At 34.1% G+C, this 8,866-nt stretch overlaps 1 protein-coding gene across 3 annotated transcripts in view; it reads right to left on the bottom strand.

Moving 5' to 3' along the window:
• LOC123556442 (uncharacterized) overlaps window positions 1-8,866 on the bottom strand; it is a 468,205-nt gene that overhangs the window by 329,935 nt on the left and 129,404 nt on the right. The gene's annotated exons all lie outside the window — the stretch shown is intronic.

Here is an 8,866-nt window from a genome sequence, read left to right on the forward strand (position 1 = left end):
CTTATATACTACAGTGTTGTTTTGCCTAACATTCACACTGATTTATTAAAACAGTTCTTTAGTGACATACCTACTAAAACATATACTTTAACTGTTTACTGTTATAAGTATATCTTCTCCATTACAAAAGACTGGATTTTATTTTGCACCAGCATAGCGCTAAAAAGTAGCCATTTTTGACCTTTCTCTGTTCATTTCCATACACACTAATAAGGAAACCTACAAAATGTTATGTATATATGGAAAGGTCATCATTTGAACTGTAATAAACCATCATCAGTGTAACTACTGCATTTTAAAGCATATTTCAGTACATGAGGCATAACTTGACACTCACTGAAAGTCCCTTCCTGATTTTGTCTCAGTCGTATACAATGTATGAATATATATGGATAAGAAAAGGAACGGCTCGTGCACGTAACATCTACGTTTTGAGGATACCATGCATTTAATGCGCTGGTATCACTTTATATAAAGAAGTTTTACACTTGTTTGGTTTAGGCCAGTAAAAGCCTTGTCGATTTTGGTAGAACAGTGCTATAGAAAACGTGTTACATTTTCTATTCAGTTCAATCATTTAGCACGTTTGTTCAGTATCTCCACGTCACAGAGTAGTTGTGCAGTTATAGTTTATTCTTTCTTTTACCCACTTCAACGCATCACATTATATATACATCTTAACATCGTTAACATTACATACATTGTCATTCAGTTCAAGAATAAGAAGGGATTACTGCACTCCACCAAAGTTATAGAGTAGAAACTCCGAAAACCGGACCCTGTCCGGACCAAGTCAAAAGTCTTGTTTTCATAGGATTCCGGTTTCAAGAGGATTTTGCACAAATTTCTGAGAGGATTTATATATGTATATTCTTATTTATTTACTCTGACTGTATCATGTCCAATGTCTTTTAGGTTTTTTCTTTTCCCAACTATGCATTGTATGTCTCTGTTATATATTAAAACGGAATTATTTCAAACAGAAATACATCACTTTAAATGATACTTTATAATGAATAGAATGTTTTGCTTATCGTGGCGATATAAATACTAAATAACAATAAGAATCTTTTTCATATTAAAAATGTAATTTTATGAAAAATCACAAGTACATAAGTAGATCTATTAACTTTTCTCTATTAGATTAAATTGTTTTGCCCTTTATAAGCTTACCTTTTATAGATACTATAAAAATACAATACAAATACAAAATCTTTTATTGCATTATTGTATTGTATTGTATTGTATTGTATTGTATATTTGTATAAAAAATATAAACACACAGATAAATGTTTTTCACACCTACTTAAGTAACATTTGTGATTGTTAGTTGGTAAACAAAAATTGTCATCTGCTTGAGATTATGTTTTTAAAATCAATTCAAAGTGATAACACGCTTAAGTTTTGACACCTACTGTCCGGGTTTCAGGGGATTTTTTATGTATAATATTCCTTTGTGGACATAAAAAACCGTCCGGTTTTCAGAATTCGGAGTTTCCGGTATTCAGAGTGCTTTTTTAATTGAACTTATAAGAGAAATCTTGAGACTTTAAAAATTGTCCGATTTTCAGAGGATTTCGGTTTTTGGGGGGTCCAGTTTTCGGAGTTTTTACTGTATACATTGTAAGTTTGCAAATATATGTACAAGACAAACCACGAAGAAGCTGCTAATTCTTATACCAAACAAATCATTAAAACTGAAAATACTAATAAAATACTGAAATAAAAAAGATACTAGTTCTAATTCACGTGTAAGATAAACTGCCAACACAGCAAAATCGTGGATGAAGTAATTAGCAAGTAATTAGCAACTTCTTGTTGGGGGTATTATGATAACAGAAAAACTTGAATGATATGACATTATTTACAACAACAGAGTATCATCATGTTAAATATTTTGTTTTTGTTTTTGGCATAATTTTTATAAGGAATGATTATTGTCCATATGTATTGACCTGGCACTCATTAATCTTCGCCAATATTTTCGAACGTTTTCGTTTATTTACGCAATATCGGTATTCTTAAAATATCTATATCACTAAAGTAACAGATGCAGTTAACCAATGACACGGTGGCACAATGGTAAGGTGTCTGACTTCCAAGCATGTTACCAAGGGTTCGAAACCACATTTAAATCATTTCATGCATTTTTACGTAATGTAATGTTATCGATGCCTGTTTTATTGTTACATTATTTTATGCATCATATTTTTATGAATTTTAATTGTTTCTCTTATTTTCTGGAAACGCTGGTGGCAAGTACTTTGTATTTTTGTATAAGACCCTTCTAAAATTATTTATATTCCACTATTTCTGCAACGGTTAAATAAGACAAAATTCGTTAAATGGACCATAAAAATCACGATACGTTTGATCCGATTAGTTGTTAGTTTGCATATAAAACTTATAAAAAAGACCCGGTCAGACGTCGGACTCGAACCCACAACACTAAGGTTTACAACTAAAACGCCTTGACCGCACACCTAACTGCACATATGGCATTACGTTGTCAGAGAATTATATATATTGTTATAGTTATATCGCTATTCATGTTCGGACACCTAGAATTAATTTACGGAAATAAACGGAATATTCATGAGTGCCAGGTCAATACTTACGGACAATAGTAATTAGAGAAACTGCGCGGATGTGCAGGCTGGTCTGGATCCATATATAATATTCATGAGGTCAATACTTATAGACAATAGCAAAATGTACGATCGGTTTATTTACAAACAAGATGAATGCTTGATTAAAATAACAGCCGGGAGAGACTAAGCGTACAGAAATCATAAAATCAAAAGTACTGCATTGTCAATTCCCAAATATGCCGCGCCATGAGAAAACCAACATAGTGGCTTTGCGACTAGCATGGATCCGGACCAGCCTGCGCATCCTCGCAGTCTGGTCAGGATCCATGCTGTTCGCTTTCAAAGCCTATAGTAATTAGAGAAACCGCGCGGATGTGCAGGCTGGTCTGGATCGATGCTGGTCGCAAAGCCACTATGTTGGTTTTCTCATGGCACGGCTCAAATCTGCATCATGCTTCTCTATACCACAATGAGTAATTTGTTTTACAGTAAAATGTTGAAACATTTTCTAAAAACTTAAAGTAATTCGCTGAATTACAATGAACTAATAATGGTTTAAATAGTATATGGTCATTCATTTCGTAAACAAATTTATGAAATAGCACCTTCATGCTTACATTTAGCGACGAAGAAACTATTGTTAGGCGAGAACTTTGAGCAGCTGCCTTTGATGAAAGACGTTTCTCAACTAGCATACCAAACAACGGTGTTTTTAATAATTGTCAAGATTTCGTAAATCAAGCCAATACTCCAACACACAATTGCTCAGAGGGTTGCCGAAAATGTATTTTATAAACATATCGACATGTTTACTACCAATCATATAACAAACATTCTCTAATAATACAACAATATCAAAGGCGTAAATCAGTCAGATTTCATGTACAGAATTTAATAAATCAATATATGTGAACAGAATCATCCCTAACATTTATAGAAATTGAAAGTAGATTAAAGCAAAATGATCAGATTTGATAGTCTGTATGCAGATGAAAGCAACATCCACACAGTTAAGCGACAATCTTAAACCATATTGAAATCATGATCCGATCTATACAATGAGTGAAGTGGGCGATTTACCGCACCATCGCTTTAAATTAATTCCCCGAACGAGAACAAACAAATGTGAAAATTCAGATCGAAGTTAAAGCCATCCATTCAAAACTAATCGAAACTTCCCTTCCCCTGTTAAATCAATCGTAAACCGTGCGTGTGTCCGTGCGTTTTAAGACTTGTAAGCGAAACAATTCGATCTGTTGTATTACGTTTCCTCTTAAATCTTCGCCATTCATCTGCCAGCACATCATTATCATCAATTCTTTTGGCAGTGTATATTGAGAACACAGCAATTAAATAGGTCATGAAAATAGTTTTTGCTAGTTGCAATGATGCATCACTGCCGGATTACACTTGTGCCTTTAATCATAAACCTCTACATATTTCTAGTGTTATATTTTTAGTTTATTAATAAGCAAATAAGACTAAAACTCCATTTAAAACAGTAGCCTTATAGATAAAATAAACGTCGAGATACCATCATTACATGACTTCTAAAGCAAGTTCCACCATCGCTGGGAGTTGAACATACGAAGGGCGTTGAATATACGATGGGAGTTGAATACAGGGTTTTGTACTCATTTCTTTCTGTATTTCAGACAGAAAATTTGTAGGTACTGTATATTACACTTTTTTGTAACCGACACCTGCATCATACAATGCTAGATGTAATTTGCATTTGAAGATTTACATGACATTTGCATAGACATCATGGTTCTCGACGTATTCTCGAACAATGTTATAACAATATTTGTACTGCTCCTGGAATGAAAATTAAAAATACATATATATAATTCTGATTATAAAGAACATGTCCAGTTTTCTTTGAAGAATTATAGATAGTAATGGGCTAAAACAATACCACGGAATCATTTTCCACATGTACAGTGAAACATCCATATTTATTACGATTAGGAAAGCCAACAAAGTAAGGACAAAGTTCCTATAGCAACGTTAACAGCCATGTTCTAAGAATGAAGCCTCTCCAAAGTTGTGTTGGTCATTGATGTTTATAAATACTTAAGATATAAACAAAGTAACACTAACAGAAAGCAAAGACAATACAAACAACAAACATCTCAATAATATATTCTGTAATTTATATCCCCCGCCGAATAGGAAGTTTTGTGAATAAAGGGACCTTATTTTGAAAGATATAGCAATTAAACCACAATAACTCTGCAGTTATTGAATAGATACTGGCGAAAGTTGCGCCTGCACCACCGTCCTATAGTGATCTTTATTTGTGTTAAGATTTATTAAGATCCGTCAATGGCTTACTTTTGTTTAGTGTGATTTTATGAACTTAAAGCAGTCAAAGGGAAATAACTCTACAGTTACTGACAAAATCCTAATGAAAGATGTACCTGCCCCACCGCCCTATAGTTATCTATATTTGTATTAAATTTCATGGAGATCCATCAATGGAACACTTTGTTATGTGGAAATTTATGGATTGTGAAAGAATTAAAGGGCAATAACTCTAACTGAATTGATCCTTATGAAACTGCGTGTGCACCACCACCCTATAATTATCTACATTTATATTTATTTCCATGAAGAACCATTTATAGGTTTCTTATAAACAGTCATATATCCCTATATTTTACTAATTCAAGGGGGAAAATTCTGCATTTACTGCGTCAATGGGGATGATACTATATGTTAGCAAAGGGCATGTGCTAAATAATAATCATGAGTTTTGATGATTCTGTTGAGATGTTAAAAGTTTTCATGTACGGACGAACAGCCAGATAGACAACGCCAAATCTATATTCCTCCGCCTTCGACGGTGGATAATATAGAAACACAGTGGATGGTCAGTGGCAAACACCCACCGGAAAGTTTAACCTTGTTTTTTGTATCAAAAAGCATTGTATTCACATAAAAATGTTCATTATTTAGAACAAAATCTATAAAACGAATACACCCGCTGTATTTGCAAAACAAAACGCAGAGTAAAGAAACATAAAAAGCTGCGACGATATGAAAGCAGCTCAGTCCAAGTAGTGGATATCATTGCATCTATAAATGATTTATCCTAGCTATAAACTGGCGGCAAAAATAATGTTTGAAAATGATGACAAAATTGAATTAACTGTTGGTTTTTAGAGCCAAGAGATTTTTTTGCAAATTGTCCCTAGCAAATTGTTTTATTGTATAGACCCTATTTAACATAAACTATTTCAAATTTAGGTCAAGGTGACTTACAATGTTGTCAATAACTTGTTTCCTTCTCAGTCTGACCAGTCTGACAGTTTCTGCAATGGCAACCTCCCGGTCTGTTTTCATCCTCTCCAACACACATAACAGCACACAAAGGAGCCCGCTCTTCTTAGCACCGTCTCTTTAATATGTCAAAGTTTTAAGGTTATATCCTAATATGTTTCCTATATATTTCGAAACACCAGACTGGACTGTTTAATAATGTATTCTGACACTTTTATTATCCTGACATTTTCCATTTGTCGATATACACATAATTAGTATTTGTCAATTTTCATGAACAAAGTCTACAACATACTTTACCATAAGATTCAATCATTTTTAAGATGAGGTCAGAATTTCTTCATAAAAGGTAATAAAATATGTAATTGCCCGGTAGCCCGTACGCTTAGCTCAGTAGGGAGAGCGCAGATCGCGGTGTCGCGAGTTCGAGCCCTGGGCGAGGCGTATGTTCTCCGTGACGATTTGATAAAAGTCATTGTGTCTCAAATCATTTGTCCTCCACAGCTGATTCATGTAGAGAAGTTGGCAGTTACTTGCAGGTTTGTACTGGTACAGAATCCAGAAACACTGGTTAGGTTAAACGCCCGCCGTTCCATAACTGAAATACTTTTGAAAACGGCGTATACAAAACAAACAAATAAGAAAAAGCAATTGCCTGGCAACAAAGCAAATGAAGACTCGATTTGACTGAGTCTGTCGACGGAGGTAACGAAATGTGCAACACCTCTTACTCCCCATGTAACACAGCGCCAACTTAAATATTCGCTGAAATCTCAATTTTTAAGTCTGCAACATCTATGGGACAAAAACAGACTTGACCTTCTAAAGATTCGTGAGGGATCAAAAGCTCTTCGCATAAGACGGAATAGAAATTCATTGCCATTAGTATCATTAAAATATGCTTAAAACGTGAAGTTGTCAGCAAATCATAAACCAACCACAGAAAAAAAATAGAGTTAATTAGACTTATTGATCCCAAGTCATCCTCGGTTTAGCAGTAAAATGTGTTTCTATCTTTCCAGATTATTACGCTTAAAGATACTCACAAGCATTGTATCACCAGTGGACTACTTTCTTTGCCCGTGTCTTCATTCTCAATATCTGATATCAGTCTTAGCATTGACGCTGTGCTTTTCGGTATCTTTTCATTACCTGACCATGCCCGGAAATGGAACATGTGAACATCCTTTTGCTGCTCCTATGAAAGAGTTTGGAATATTTTGATATTAAGTATTAACAATTGGTTGGAAATTTGGCAAAATAATGTATCAACGCTTTTTTGTCATGGATACAATCAACAATCAACATGGAAAGTGATTTTAAATAACTGCCGATTCTGGCTTCGTCTCACTTTTTTGCCTTAATGTTAAATACACATTTTGATCTGAAGTTTGTGAAAATGAAAACTTTTAAATAAGATCAACCAAACTGTGTTCTTGTTACAATGAACTGATAAATATAGAAAAGAAAAAACGTCATATAACATATTTTCTTGATTTTAAGCGGTATATAGTTATTCTTGCATACTGGATGGAATTTTTCCAGTACATATATCAGTGTTTGGCTCGTCTAGGTTTACGCCCAAGGGGGATGCATTACATGTGATGTAAATGAAGTCATAACGAACTACATTTATGAATAAATGCGTAAATGTATTTGTTACTTATAAGTAAATACCAGTTCCTTTAAATATTTATAGAATTAGGTGTGCAAATAAAAGAATATATCACTGATAGCAGGTGCAAATGGAAATATCCGGATTTTGGGTAAATATTTTAGCGGTTCCTTGGCAGATAGCCTTAATGCTGCCTAAACAGTTACTCTCGGTCGGATTTTCAAATCTGCTAATTTACCAGCAACAATAGATTTATCAGCTTGACCGTTGATTATGTAAACACTTATTACTAAAGTAATGAAAATCTCGTCAAAATTCAATTCGTATCACATTGTACTCATTAAAGGCAAACAACATTTTTTATTTCTTTTTTTTTCAAATACATTTAATTGCAAATATTCTACGCACGGTCAGAGATAAAAGGGATCTCGACAAAGCGCTTTTTATGCAAGTCTGGAATCAAGACCAATTTGCCATTCAGTCTTGTAAGCATTTTTCCACTATTACACGTTTTTGGTCGTCAACGAATCGCGCGATCTAGCCGTCAAGTTAGTACGTCGCGTTATATTTTTGTTTACTGCTTTGTCAAATCTTTAAGCTTCCGGCCATACACCATCATTCATATGCATTCCGTTTAAATATGCGATTTTTAAACGCATCATGAGTTTCGGCAGAACCTTGTTTTCACCATTTTTAGTAGTCGCCCACCTTTGTAATGATGTTTTGTCCCTTGTCCCTACAAAACTGCAGGCTGCCTTGTCGTTAGGTCATTTGAAATTTGATTTACGTTATCCCTTATATCAGTTTATCCCGACCGTTTAACAATTTCAATTTCTGGCTGAATTTTTTTATATTGTTATGAAAGAGACTTTATGTTGAGCCTCTCTCCAGATACGCAGGCAGATATTATAACGGCATTTAATAATACATCACGCTATCTAGATGATATTCTTAATATGGATAATCCGTTTTTTTGGTCAATTGGTGGGTACTATTTATCCTAGGGAGCTTCAGTTAATTAAAACTAACAATTCGGATACTGATGCTTCATTTTTAGATTTACATCTCTCTATTTATGACAATTTTATACATACCAAAATTTATGACAAGAGGGATGATTTTAATTTTAGTATTGTAAATTTTCCCCATTTGGATGGGGATGTACCTCAGGCTACATCTTATGGGGTATATATTTCTCAATTAATTCGGTTTGCCAGAGCGTGTAGTCATGTCAAGCATTTCAATGAACGTAATCAATATATTACAGGTAAACTTCTTCGGCGGGGCTGCCGTTATTACAAATTGCGTAAATGTTTTGCTAAATTTTATTATCGTAATTCTGATTTAGTTTTAAAATTCGATAGTAGTTTAGGGA

The sequence above is a fragment of the Mercenaria mercenaria genome, chromosome 5 (genome assembly GCF_021730395.1).
Source record: "Mercenaria mercenaria strain notata chromosome 5, MADL_Memer_1, whole genome shotgun sequence".
In the NCBI taxonomy this organism is placed as follows: Eukaryota; Metazoa; Mollusca; class Bivalvia; order Venerida; family Veneridae; genus Mercenaria; species Mercenaria mercenaria.